Source organism: Cryptomeria japonica, chromosome 6 (assembly GCF_030272615.1).
Source record: "Cryptomeria japonica chromosome 6, Sugi_1.0, whole genome shotgun sequence".
NCBI lineage: Eukaryota > Viridiplantae > Streptophyta > Pinopsida > Cupressales > Cupressaceae > Cryptomeria > Cryptomeria japonica.
In genome coordinates this window covers 52,645,556-52,661,753 of record NC_081410.1, presented here as the reverse complement: position 1 = coordinate 52,661,753, position 16,198 = coordinate 52,645,556, and positions in this window count along the sequence as shown.

The window sequence follows — 16,198 nt, the reverse complement described above, 5'->3', positions numbered from 1 at the left end:
TTAAGACAAATATATTATGTGATATTAAAGGACCTATCACATGAAATTACTTGTACATGTAGATTAAATATTCAATATATATAATTTAGAACCTAAAAATTATGACATAATAGGTCTTATCTATTATAAATGAACTTAATTATATAGGAGAAAAATGCAATTACACAACAAGCAAGTTGATGGAAATTGAAATTTGCAAATACACATGTATTATCTCAAATTAATTATGTTTTCCAATTAAAACAAAATTATTTTTAATCCTATTAAAAATATTAGATAAAAAATATTGAATTCTAATTAATTGATACGTAATACATATTAAATTAAATAGAAATAAAATTAAAAATACATACTTGCATCATGATATCTTTGTCTTCTTTGTTCTCGATATCTTTCTTCCGTTTCGGGAGAATAATTCCTTGCAGTCTTATTTTGCCTTCTCTTCTTGTTCCCCATGCTTTTACAAAAAACCTTCAAATTATTCGCTTTCAAAATAATTTTCAAATATCTTCTCTCATCCAAAAGTGCGAATTATTTTAATCATTTGAGTGATAAAAAGCGAAAAAAAATTATAGATATTTATACGATTCCACAAATGAAAAAAAAAACAAAAAATGCGTCGGCCCGTGTTCGAACGAAAGCCGACAGTTAAAAATTGTTGGGTTCGCTCGAACATGGCAGTTACCAAAAAATGCGTGCCGAAATTTAGCTCGGGGGTTCGAGCGAATGGGGGTTCGCTCGAACCCACTTTGGTTCGAGCGAACCCAATCCGATCGAACATGTGTTCGATCGAAACCCCAAAATTGGAAGTTTCTCCCAAAAAATTTCAGAGTTCTGAAGAATTAATGACTTCGGAGCTCTGGTTCAGTACACGAATGAAATAATCTTCATAACCCAAAAATATTAGATGGTAGTACTCGAAACAAGCTTTCCAACGGATATAATTTTGTTATATTTTGAATTTATTATGTTCTTGATTTTTTAATTTTATTAAAAGTTGGTTTTTAAACGAACATGAACTTCTCTGTTCAACGCATTGGGAAAAATAAGAAACTAATTCAAAATTTTTTTGAAAAATATCTATGCCCTTGGTATTGATGTCTTCTTTCTAACAAAAAAAAAAAAATTGAATTTCGATTTATATAGAACAAGTTATGTGTTCAAACGTAAACCTATGTTTGAATTATGACTAGTCGGACTTCAAAACTTTATAAAATGAAAAATATTGAACATATCACTATAAAACCAAATGCATGCCCTGGATATTGATGTTACAAACCAAAATTCGAAAGAATTGAGTTTTTATCATTTATAGAAAAAAAGTTATGCGTTACGGAAGGCACATCACTCTTAAAAAATGTAGTTTGTTGTAAAAAACTACTTTTCGAGGGAGATGGAAATTTTTTTAAAAAATCTTTCAAAAAAATTTGAAAAAAATGTATATAGAATCTACAAACAAAATGCTAGAAATCACTAATTTACATCATCTTCAAATTTTTAATAGTTTAAAAGTTATAGTTCTCGGAAGTTGAAGATTATTTTAAAAATGTACATCTCAGTGTCAAAAGTGGCAAAAAAGTGGGAACCATTATTGTGAGTTCACCCGATACTATATACATCCTCGAGGGTGACTGTCATCTCCCCCATCGACAAATGAAATGTACATGTCTCGGAGTGCCATCTCTCCGCCAGCGCAGTCAACAGTCCCATGTTCGCCCGAAACTCAGGGACATACAACACATGTCTCAGACCCATAGCCTCGATCACAACTCGCTCCTCGACTGTCAGCTCAGGTTGCAATCTCTAAGTCGATGGGAATCTCTCCCGTGACTCCAGCATCGGCAAATACTTATGCAGTCAAGCAAATCAATCATGTCAGTCATCATTGCATTCCCTGTTTATCACAAAATGCTACTTTTTATCTAAATGCATATGACATTCTATCCTAGTGACACTCACTGTTCATCACAAAGTGTTGCTTCTATCCTAGTAGTACTCCCTGTTCATCACAAAGTACTACGTGTGTGACACTCATTATTCATCACAAAGTGTTACTCACATTTGCACTCCCTGTTCATCAAAAAGTGCTGCTCTTTTTAGTACTCCCTGTTCATCACAAAGTACTCTATCTTGGTACTCACTGTTCATCACAAAGTGCCTTGATCTATCCTAGTCTTCCCTAGAGGACCTGCTTGAGTGTATCCTCTTAACAACTTATCCTATCGACAACGTATGTTCATCATAGAACTGCCGATTTGACCTATAAGACACAAATTCACATTTTTGAACACAAACGCGCTTACCTGACATAAATGCGTTTGAAGACTGCACAGACGCGCCTGAAAAACACAGACGTGCCTATGCTCTGTACAGACGCGCTTGGGCGACATAGACGTGCCTTCTTGGCACAGACGCGCCTACACATCACAAACGTGGCCGCATTTGGCACAGACGCAGTTTCCATCACAGACGCGCCTGGCACCAACGCAGACATGCCTGGACATTTTTGGACATTTTTTGGACCTTATTCTAAGCACATTTATTGCCCTATCTACCATGCATTAATGACAACAATAAATGCAGCAAAGTACGAGGAGGTTTGGTGGTACTTACCGGCTCTCCTGCCTCTGCTGGCCTCTGAAATCGACGAACGCGGTCGAATCTATGAATGAAGGCCATCGCTGCTGACTGTTGTTTCTCTTTTCGCTCTGCACTCGGCTCTCGTGGATGTGTAGATGACAATGAGGATGTATTTTGCCTCGTGGTCTATCTTATAGACTACCCTAGCCCTAGCCCTCGCCTCCCAAGTCAGTCTTCGTTATTCTGTGACTTTGTCACTTTATCCGGTCAGTTCATTCTAGTCTTTCTTTCTTATTGAGAGATTGTCTGTGGTCTTTCCAGACATTTTCATCTAATCTCTCGAGGGGGCATATCATTCCCATCTTGGGGCAACTCTGTATCAGTTCATCTTATCTTCTTTGAAACAACGCGACAAGCCACATTGTCTCAAAGAGGGGCAAAATGTAGACACCCAAAATTGTCCAGTCTAATTAAATAAATATTTTATTTATTTAATTATTTTTAGCCTAATTCTTCTATTAATTAAATAAATCCTTATTTATTTAATTAATTCATTTATCCTCTTCTAGCCTTATTTCTCATTTAAATAAATACATTTATTTATTTAAATTATCCTTTTCCTAAATTAAATAAATATTTTATTTATTTAATTATCCCACTTCTTTTATTAATTAAATAAATCTTTATTTATTTAATTAATTCATTAACCTTTTCTACCCATGATACATGTCATTCATCTATTAATTCATACACTACCTACCCCTTTCATTATTTAATTATTTCTTTTACCTACCCTCTAATCATAGCCGACCTCCTTTTACACCTCTCAATCTTATCCCTCTATTTCTTATTGTGTCTTCTATATAAGGAGATGCTTCCTTCATTATCAAACCCTAATCATTCATCCTAATCATCTTAAATACTTGACTACACTACGATCCTACTTGCAACCACATTTCATTCTTTGTTGAGCTCTTGTGCACACATAAAATCTGAGAGCAAATATATCAAGCAAGATCAATGGAGATAGGAAGAATGAAGATCAAAACCCTATTGGACATGTGATGGTATAATCTTTGTGATTTCATTTGATTTGCATTGTCTTAGGTAATCTTCATATGTTATAGTGGATCTTTATTGTTGTTAGGCTAGGGTTTTGTGGTTGAATTCATTTAGCCTTTCAATATCGTTATTATTGTTTATCCATTTTCACCATATATAGTTTAATCTCTAGAGGGTCTGTCTCCCCATGTGGTCATTACGACTACTAGTGAGGAGAGAACGACCCAAGTGGTAGCGAGGAAAACCCACCTCTTCCGAACCACTATAAATAACTGTATCCATGGTGAAAGCCATGGGTAACATGTGTTGATTAGTTCATACCGACACTATGTCTCCCCATAAACCCGTTTGATCAAATTTATTTGATCAGTTGTAGGGCGTAACCCCTACCGGTTGGGAGCCTTCTGTATTTATAGAGCTGAAAGTGTCACATGTATGGTCACACGAGCGAATGCCCTTACTAGCACCTTTTTATTTTAGAAAGCCAAAATCTTTCTAGTTGTTGGGACAGGAGGTCGAACCTCTAGAGTGGCCCACACACATATGGTTCTTAGTAGAGATACAAAGTTTGCCACAGGGAGTTTTCAAAGGGATTGATGCTTGGCTGCCCCGAAGAAGTGAGTGCCGAGGGTGGAGCCAGTGGGATCAAGCATCTAAGTATCCACTCTAAATATTTACATCAAACAATACACTTACTTTGGAGTCATTTTGAGTCTAAACACCTACAAACATTGAGTCCTCATCAACATTGTGTCCTCTTGTCACGAAAAAACAGTCAAAAGTTTAGATTTGGTCACAACAAGCAACTTTTCAAAATTGGAAAAATTGCATTCAATTTCTGGAAACGCGTCTGTGCAATGTTAAACAACGTCTATGCCATTTAGCTGCATCTGCGAAGGGCAAAAATACGTCTGTGTTATTGCAAGCAACATTACATTTACAAAATCCCAGAAACGTGTCTGTGCAGTTTCAAATAGCGTCTATGTCATTTAACCGCGCCTATGAAGTATACAGGCATGTCTGTGTTCAGTACTGGAAAAAACTTACAGTCCAAAAACAAGAGCAGTCAGTTTCAGACTTATTGAGCTTCCTAGGTTATCTCTCTAGGTTTTCATCTAGCATTCAACCTATATATGGGTCTCACAAAGTTCATCATTGCTTTACACCTTGCATTACATTCACATTTGTCTAAACTTGGAATCAAAATATCACTTGCTTGTCCTCATCATACTTTGTCAACACACTACATACAACAACATTTTGCTAAGTGGTCTCTCATCAAGGTCTATCATCTTTGGGTCTCATTTGGTCTTACTTAGAGTCAAGGTCAACTTACCTCATCAAGAGAAACTATCATCTCTTTGGAAGCCATACCTACTCTACTACATACATACTTGGTCTTACACTTTGGACATTGCAAGTACACCTCAGATTCATTTACATTCCATCCAAACTCTTGGTCTTCCATAATCTTTCCATTTTCATCTAGTCTCACACATCTTGGTCAAAGATCTAGTTCATGGTTAAAACCTGTTCCTAGAAATCTAGGAGAGAAGCTAAAGAGGCTCAAGAGTCCGCAAACATGAGTGCCTATGAGTATGAAAATGATGTCTTTTTCAATTCTGATCATACCACATTACCTGACATGGATGCTTATAGAAACATTCAAAATGTTGAGAACATGGATAACACAAACAACAATGATACACACAATGACAATTTGGACAACTTTTCTGTACATTCAACAGAAGTGGAAGACTCCATTATGGATCCCCATTTTAGTCGATTGGTTGAGGAAATAATGAGGAGAGATAGATAATATTTTCTACAAGTAATGGCGCAAAGTGGAGCCAAGATTCCTCATGATTTTGACATGTCTCAAATAATGGAACATCGACCTTTGTAGGAACCTCAACTCAACATAGATCAAAGGAGGCCTAATAGTGGAGGAAATAGAGGACCACATTTTGTACCTGAATCACCATCATCTTTATTTTAAAAACCTGAGGTCCCACATACACATGGTCAAGCTTATGATACTCACCTTCGCAGACCATTATTGAAATCTTATGCAGAAAAATATACTCAATCACATACCAATGCTAAGGACCAACCAAAAAAGAAATTGGATATCCAAAGGCATGTTCAAAATTTGGACACAAGGAAACCCTGCGTCAAATTTGGGGGCAACACACTAGAACAAACTCATGACATGCTTGTAGAGTATGGTATACATGGACAAAACATATATTCCATTCCTTATCATGACTCTATACCAAGTGGTCCATATACACAACATCACTATAGACCTCCTCTATATGAACATGTGTATGATCAATACCATCCATATATGCAACATGCTCCTCCTCCACCTGATGGCTCAGGCATGCGATATGGTCTAAGAAGTCGCTCTCCACCTAAGAACAATTTGGAGCAGCAAATTAAGGACTTACAAAACAAAATAGAGGACATAAATACACTGAATCCAGCTTACACAATGAGAGACATACGTCCCTATCCATTTGACAAAAGCATTCCAATGCCTCCTTTTCCTACACATTTCGTGACACCTAAGTTTGATAAGTACAGAGGAAAAGGGGATCCTAAGGCACATATAAGATAATTTTTTGCAGCTTGCATTGAGGTAGCATCAGAAGAAACATACTTGATGAGACTATTCCCACAAAGCTTAGGTGATCAAGCTATGGAATGGTTCTCCCAACTCCCACCTGGAATTAAGTCATGGGGTGATTTAGCAGAGGCTTTTATCCAACATTTCTCATACAACATAGAGATAGATATATTAGTCACCACTCTGTGCAACACCAAGCAAAAGGATGGAGAATCTTTTTCATCATTTTTACAAAGATGGAGAAATCTAGCCAACAGATGCTCTTGTGAAATTCCACAAAAACAAATGGTAGAGATGTTCACCCAGAATGTGAACAAATACATTGGTTATGACTTGAGAAAAGCTTGTTTGTCCACCTTCAAGGACGTCATTGAAAAAGGCTTAGCAACAAAGAAGGTCTTAATTGAACAAGGAGTAATTAAGATATTCAAAGAAAACAAAGAGGACTTTAAAGGAAAAGACAAGCCATGATTTTGGAACAAAAACAAAAATACAGTAAATGATGGTGTTGATGCTAATACAGTGTGACCCAAAATCATTTTTTCTGGATCAAGTTCTACAAATAACCAAGTGAATACTCAAACAACTTCCAAACCACAAAGGAAATATACCCCATTGGGAGAAACACTTGAGTCATCTTTCAAGAAGCTAGTGGCAAACAAGATAATAACAATTCCTAACAATCCTCCATACGAACCAAAGGTCAAACCAAATTGGTGGAATGATGATGAGTACTGTGAATTTCACAAGAGCAAAGGACATAAAACAAGAAATTATCATCGACTGAAGAACATCATACAAGATCTTATTGATAGAGGTGACATTGAGATTGAAGGGCATTCATCCAATCAAGAACATGAGATGTTTAAGGAACCATTCCCTAAACATGACAAGGGAAAAACCAAAGCCACAGATGAGAAAACCAACTATACTAGAGCATCATATAATTATGATTCAACTATTAATCACATTTCCATGGACAATTATGTCTCTACCATTATCATGAAGGAAAAAAACGCCTAAAAATTCTACCCAAAGACCTAAGGTTGTCCTAAAAGGAATTGGATCTTCTTATGAACCTACCTCTGAATTTAATGTTACAACTCATCAAGGAAAGGTCACTTTTCAAGGTGCTCCAGCTAAAAACACCGCTTCCTCATCAGCCAAACCTGAGTACAATCTAGTAGAACAATTAGGGAAGACACCCGCGCTCATCTCCATCCTTGAGCTCTTATGCATATCCCCCACACATAAAGACATCCTTGACAAAACTTTGAGAGACACTACTGTCCCTATTGATCTGAACGTGGACCAGTTTCAAGACATGGTGGGATACCTTTCCATTCCACACTCCCTTACATTCACTGAAGCTGATGATGCCTCCGTAAACCAACCACATAATGCACCTTTACACATTGAATCCTTCCTACACAAACATCGAATAAAATGAGTCCTGATAGATGGAGGAGCTGGTCTCAATATATGTACTTTGAACACAATAATACAATTAGGATATTCAGATAAAGTTTTGAATGTTACAAACAAAATTGCCATCAAGGCATATGATGACGAAGAGCATTCATCCAAAGGCACAATCATCTTGCCTCTTAGAGTAGGGCCGGTTACGAAGGATGTGGTTTGTCAAGTCCTGGACCTGGATCTCACATACAACATATTGCTAGGACGTCCATTGATTCATGAGATGAGAGAGGTCCCATCTACATACCATCAATGCATTAAGTTTCCTCAGAATGGAGTTGAAGTAACAATTAATGTTGATCCTAATCCATTTATATATTGCAATAACTTGAGGCCAAAAGCTGAGACAATAATTCCAATTAATAGAGAAGCTATCCCATCTTCTGCATACATTGAACCTGAATCATTAAAACCTTCAACATCAAAGCAAGGTGAGCTTAAAGGGAAATATTAGGACAAAGGCATGGGCGAATACACTTTGAATCAAACCATGCAGAAAGTTATGAACTCACCAAAAGAATATGGATGACCACATCCTTCTAAACGGGTATCTATCATTACACTAAAATGGGATCCTACTATATTCAAAAAGTGGGGTGAGATGGAAGAAGAAGACTTATAGAAAATGCTTTACAAAGACCCTGAAGATGGTACACAAGATCACATCAACATACCATGTGAAAAATATGGTAAAGGATTCAAGATCCTGCAAAAGTTTGGATATGATGGTAAAATTCCTCTTGGCTTAAGAAAAGAAGGTATCACTCAACCTTTGCAACCAGAATTGACATTTAAAAATCAGCGCTCGAAAGGGCTGGGTTTCATCTCTTCCAAGGTAAACACTCACAAAACAGAATAAGCAATAATCATGATCTCCAATTTTCAACAAGAGAGTCGCTATTCCACTGACTCTATTGGATGGGAATGGGGCTCAGACAAATCCTCCAGTGACTATGAACTCACAAAGACTTTTAGAGAACCAGGTAAACCCACAGAAGAAGAAGAATTTCATCAAAAATAAAATTTGGTCAAGAAACAACTCCTGAGGATCCCACACAGTCTTTGTCTTTAGGTTATAGGTTGAAATCACGAAGAATGAGGACACCCGTTCTGGAATGCGCTTTTAGTAATGATAATTTGGACTCGTTCACAATCGAGACAGATGAGGAGAGTGCCAACTATGACCTCGATAACTACCTTGACATACCTGAATATAACTATATCTGCACCCTAACACCCGTTGACTTCGAAAACATTGAAGGCCTTCCCCTTTCTCACCACCAACTTATTGACTGGGACCATGAAGGACCTGTACAATTTGACACATTCCAAAATGATGAAGCCTTTATTGACTATTTAGGCATACGAGATGATCTTCTGCTTGGGGACCATAAGGCAGGATACACTATAGAACTCAACAACGTGGCATATTTCGTTGAGGGTGTTGGGTCTTCCAGTCGCAAAAATGTAAAAATAAAAACAAATCATGGGTTTTATGGTGAAAACCACATCGTGGCACTGTCTGACCCCAAAAAAGTAAAAATAAAGGACGTATCTGAGGGTGAAAACCTATCTGAGCCGCCCGAAGATGGAAGGCTCGACATTCTCCTGACATCATATGAAGAAAAATAATTTATGTTAGTAGAGGAGACCATCAAAACAAACATTGGTACAAAAGAAATTCCACATAACATATTCCTGGCACAATCTCTGACAGAGACAAAAAGATCGAAGTTCATAAGTTTCTTAACAGAGCGACAAATCAATTTTGCATGGTCATATGCCGATATGCCTGGACTGGATCCGGATTTAGTAATGCATCATTTGAGAGTTAAAACGGGGGCAAAACCAGTAAAATAAAAATTAAGAAAGATGCATCCACAAGTGGCATTATTAGTCAAGGCAGAACTTGAAAAATTATTGGATGTTGGATTCATATGCCCAATTGATTATCCTGAATGGATCTCCAACTTAGTACCAATTAGTAAGCCGGATCGCATCATCAGAATATGTACAGATTTCAGAGACATCAACAAATCTTGTCCTAAGGATGACTTTCCATTGCCAAACATAGACCTGATCGTAGATATCACAATAGGTCATGCAAAGTTATCTCTGATGGACGGATTCTTTGGCTACAATCAAATCTAAATTGCATCCGAGGATCAATACAAAACAACATTTACTTGTCCCTGGGGAACTTTCTGCTGGAATGTCAAGCCCTTTGGGCTAAAGAATGCAGGCGCTACATACCAACGAGCCATGACTACTATCTTTCATGATCTCATGCACGTAACTATAGAATATTATGTTGATGACCTCTTCGGAAAATCAATAGACAAAGACACACATTTGGACATCCTTTCAGTCATTTTTGATCGGTTGGAAAAATACAAAGTAAGACTAAACCCCAAGAAATGTGTCTTTGAAGTAACCTCCGGGAAGCTCCTGGGATTCATTGTTTCAAAAATAGGAATTAAAGCCGATCCAACAAAACTCAAAGCGATCCTAGAAATGCCACCACCAAGAAATATCAGTCAACTTCAATCTTTACAAGGAAGACTCCAGTCCTTATGAAGATTCATAGCACAAATTGCAGATAAATGTCATCCTTTTCAATACTTGCAACACAAAAACATCAAATTCAAATGGGATGATAACTGTCAACAAGCTTTTCAGATACTTAAAGATTATCTTCTAAATCCACCAATCTTGATACACCAGTCTTAGAACAAACCCTATTACTCTACATATTAGCTACATCAACAACACTGGGGGCACTCTTAGCACAACAAGATGCTAAGGGCAAAGAAAAGGCAGTATATTACATTAGTCGTACTTTGGTTGGTTATGAGCTAAACTACACACCAATTGAGCATGCGTGCCTCGCTGTGGTTTTTGCTTCGCAAAAATTATGACATTAGATGCTAACTCATAAAACTAAGCAAGTTGCAAGGATCGATCCATTAAAATACCTTCTCAATAAGGCAACGCTTATTGGTAGACTAGCCAAATGGGTGATGCTTTTGAATGAATTCGACATTGAATATGTGGACAGAAAAAACAATAAAGGGACAAGCTATCGTAGATTATTTAGCAGATGCACCCATGATAGATGATGCTCCTCTAATTTCAAAATTTCCAGATGAATCCATATTGACGGTATCACACACAAAGCCCTGGCAATTGTACTTTTACGACTCATACACACAACATGTTGTAGGAGCTGGCATCCTCTTTATCATACCTCAAGGGGATTCCATTCCAAAATCATATCGTTTGTCATTTCCTTGCACTAATAACATAGCAGAATACGAGGCATTAACAATTGGACTACGGATTGTAGTTCAGTGGAAGATCCAGGAACTTCATGTTTTTGGGGACTCTCAACTAGTAATTCATCAAGCAACCGATGTCTACCAAAGAAAGAATGAAAAATTAATGCCTTACAAGAAAATGGTAGATGACTTCAAGAAACATTTCATGAAGTTAACCTTTGAGCAGATACCAAGAGAGAAGAATCGAGCCGCAGATGCCATGGCTACTATTGCTTCACTGATCGATCTACCACAGAATGAAACCCGCTATGAGTTATTGGTGGATAACCTTTTGGTTCCCTCGTATGAGATCACTCCTAGTGAGATGATATGTGTCGTTGGTCCTAATTCTTAGTTATATGGTTCCATTTTCATATACCTTCATAACAACACCCTTCCTCCTGACTCATCCAACAACCAATACCGCACTTTCATTCGCGAATCTTCCCGATACGTCATTTTAGCCGATATCCTATACCGTTGAGGTCTAGATGGTACTCTTGTTAGATGTTTAGAAAGGGATGAAGCTCAGATTGCATTACACGAAGTTCATGAAGGGATATGTGGTCCACATTCTAGTGGTCCTACCTTAGCCAAGAAACTCATCAGGACTGGATATTACTGGCCCAATATGGAAAAAGTTTCATATCGTTTTGTCAAGAAATGTAAGCAATGTCAAATTTATGGAGACCTTATTCATGCACCAGCACAAGAACTTCAATCGATTGCGCCTCCTTGGCCCTTTTGTCAGTAGGGACTCGATCTCATAGGCAAGATTCACCCTCCTTCTTCCAAAGGCCACAAATTCATTATCATTGCCACAAAGTATTTCACAAAATGGATTGAAGTTGTGCCTCTTACACAAGTCACTAGAAAACAAATTGCTACATTCATTCTCAACTATATCATTTGTCGGTATGATATTCCTCTTTCCATCATCACCGACAACGGACATCCCTTCAAAAACCAGGATGTTCATGAACTTTGTGATTGCTTCCATATTACTCATCGTTTCTCCACTCCATATTACCCCCAAGGTAATGGTCAAGCTGAGACATCTAATAAAACTATTCTTAAAATCCTCAAAAAGACAGTCGATGACACTGGCCGAAATTGGCATATCCAACTTAATCCCACACTTTGGGCTTATCGCATAAGTGTTCACACACCTACAAGAGCCACACCTTATTCACTTGTGTATGACGTTGAAGCTATCTTGACTATCGAGGTTGAGCTACCATATTTATGAGTCTCTTTGCACAACATTATCAGTGATGAAGACTACAGGGTCTCTCGCTTACAAGAACTAGAACTATTGGATGAATGAAGACAAACTACTTTTAATCATCTCAAGGCTTATCAACAATGAATGAATCATAATTACAATCATAAGGTAAAGCCTCACACATTTGAGGTAGGTGACTTAGTTCTCAAAGAAAATCCTAAGAATTAACAAGACAAAGAGAAGAAGGGCAAGTTCAAACCAAATTGGCTTGGTCCTTACATCATTACAATAGTCTATGGATCCGGTACATATCAGCTCTCAACCCTAGAGGGAAAAACTTTGGAGGATCCTATCAACAACATGCACCTTCACAGGTTTTACACATAGCTCTTCAGAATATCCTAATTCAAAAATACAAAAAAATAAAAAAAAATAAAAAAATAAATTAAAAAAAAAAAAATTCAAAAATACAAAAAAAATCATAAAATAAAAAATTGTTACTTGGTGAAAACCTGGCAAACAGGCGTCTTGTGACACACACACAAAAAAAATAAAAATTAAAGAGAAATAAATCCGTCCAAAGGTGAAAACCACTTTGGTGGCACCCTGGGCAAGTACCATGGTGAAAACCAGGTCACCGACGCCATGTGTAGAGACATTGCTCTCCCCTCCTTTAGGATTCAATCTCATCCTTTCACCTTGCACACACTCACAACCTGTCCATCCATAATAAACTTATGCATTCCCATCATGGCTTGTTATTGATCTATCTAAGATTGGTTAGCCATTCATAATAATCCCCTTTTCACCCCTTTCCATCCATAATAAATTAGCTCCTATATGTGGCTAAGGAAAATCCTAAGTCTAGTGATGAGTGTGGAACTAAGAGCATCACACATTTTGAGGAGTACATTATCTTCCAATTTTCTCCATTCTATCCGCACACAATCCACAATAAAAGCAACACTTGCATCGCCAATCCGCAATAAAGTTCCATCTTCTCTGCAATAAAGTATCAGTTTCATGGATTCAGTCAATTCAGATTAGAGACACAACAACAATGAGCTTCATCAAATCAACTCTTTCAACAGACTCAGACAACATTATGGTTCAATGCTATCTATCCTTTTGTGAAAGTAAACATTGTGACCAAAATCAAATAGACTTATACAAGTGACAAGAGACACTAAACTTGAGGACTACAGTGGATGTTGGTGTCGAGTCTTGGTTTTTTTTTTATTTTATCTTTTTGGTGACATGTCTTTTAGCTTTTCCGGGATGTGTCTGACTAGATATTTTATCTCTAGGATGTCTTTGACTAGAAAGGCAAGGATGGGGTATCGTCACCTATTTTTCTTTGTTGTCTGTGGATTGTCTCTTAGTAATGCTATGAATTGTCCAAGAATATGAGGATACTGTGAGTCTAGTGTGAACTAGGGCATTCCTTGTTTGTGATGGTCTGATCTCCATGCAAATAGGTACAATGACTTTCTGGGTCGAACATATGCCTCGATTGTCATAACCTATTTGCCATAATAAAGCTCAATGATGATAATAGCACAGGAATCTCTTTCACTTCCATATCTTCTATCTTCCATCCCCCTTTCTTGATTGACCTCCATTGTCCTTCTCGAGTCTGTGTAGCCTGCTATCATACATATAGATATTAACATTTCATACATACATATAGATATCACAATTGTATCACATCCTGCACACAACACATGTTAGCACATTTTACATTCTCATCATGTAAATAGTTACATCCTTATCATATTTATTTGCATTTTATACATTCACATTCACATTTGCATAACATATAAAACATAAAAGAACAAAAAAAAAATATTGCATTTCATCATGTACATATTTGCATTCACATCATAAGCATCACATAGAAGCAACATCACATAGGTACACATGCATATAGCTGTCGCAAGGATGAATCATCTCATATATATATATATATCTTAAAATCATAAGTGTCATGATACAATGATGTCAAAAAATCATATGGCTACAACCACCCAAAGGTGTCATCATACAAAATGATACAAAAACTGATACATGGGGAGACCTCTAAGGCTATGATGAACTCCCTCCCTTGGAGACGACTGGCCTCGATGGAGTGTGAGCCCTGGAAGGACCTTCTCCAGTATCATCTCTCCTACCCCCTCTATTTGGTGGTGGTGGAGGACCCATGACCCCATCGCTAGATGCCTGTCTCCTGTCTCTCCCTCCAGTGGTCATCGCAGTCGACGATAGTCTCCAGAAGCTCCTAGCCCCCTGATCTGGTGGAACCACTCCATAATATAGGTCTTTCCAGTAAGCTATCTCCTCCCCTACCCACAGAGCATAGGCATGTCCGACCCCTGTGTCCTCTACTGCCTGTCTCCTTGTCCTCAGTGCTATCTCAGTCTCTATATAGCACTGAATAGCCTGATCCCTCTCCCGCTCAGTATCCCTCAGCTGTCTTATGAGCCTAGTTGTATCCCTCTCCAGATCTTGGATCTCATCTACTTTTCCCTGGTAGATCTCCCTCAAGGATAGTAGCTCATTCTCCTCCTCTCCCCCCTCACCCTGTCCTTGTGGCTGCTCTAGTCCCTGTACCTGTCTGGGCACCTGTGCTGCTGACACCTGTAATGGAAATCCACCTCTACCCTCACTAAATGAGCCTGATGAGCCTGTCTCTCCTCTCTGCCCTCTCTCCTCTGAGTCACTCTCCTCTCTACCACTACGCCCCATCTCTGCTGTCGGCCTCTACCTCCACCATCTCCACTATCATCTCCATCACCTCCACCATCGGCCTCTATCGGCTCCCCTGGATTTGTCAACCATGGAAATGGATGCTCTGCCCAATATGCAGTATACTCTACATCCATCCCTGCATCCTCCACATTCACCCAAATGTCCGAAGCCATGGGAACCATCTCTTGCAGTTGTGTCACTACCTGATCATAAGACAATAATGGACCTAAATACACCTGATCCCTCACGGTCCGTGCATACATCCCCGACCCCCGTGGCATTTGTTGTATCCTGCCAAACTGCCTGCACCCTATCTATCATCGGCCTCTTAATAATATATGGTGTCCGACCAATCAGATACCTGCTCCTGAATACATATGACAGCTCCACTGCATCATCCTCCCACTCCTCATAGTCTCGGTAAGGCCTCCATACCACACTATCTACCTCATCAATAATCCTACACCAATACTCCAACCTCTCAATCCGTGGCTGAGAAGTAATCATATCATACAGATGTACATAGTTGTGCCCATGTCCCCTGCCTCTAAAGTGTATCAAACGGGTATCCAAAAAATGCTCATATGCCCATACCTGCAATAGTATCACTCCGCATCCCAATTCTACTGATCCGTGATACAAAAACTGATGCAACTCATAGTACAAATGTGCCAGCAGGCACAACCCCCATGCAAACCTAGTGTGCTCAGTCACCAATGTCTCCAAAGTCCTCCCCCATCCCACAACCAACCCTCGTGTCGCCTCGTCTGGACATAAGAACCCATTGATAACTCCTGCCAGCACCGTTGATAGCGCTAATCGTGTCACTGTCATGGTGTCCCAAGCCACATGTCCCGCCCTCATCTCCAGTCATGGATCCTGGAACATTCATCTCAATGCATCCTTGTCTCCCTCTTGATCATAAGGAACCAACTCCCCAATGATCGATATCCTCAGTATGCTATATACATCCTCTAAGGTGACTGTCATCTCACCCATCGACAAATGAAACGTGCATGTCTCTGAGTGCCATCTCTCAGCTAATGCAGTCAACAATCCCATGTTCACTCGAAACTCAGACATATACATAATGTATCGCAATCCCATAGCCTCAACTGCGGCTCTATCCTCAAATGTCAGCTCTACTCATAACCC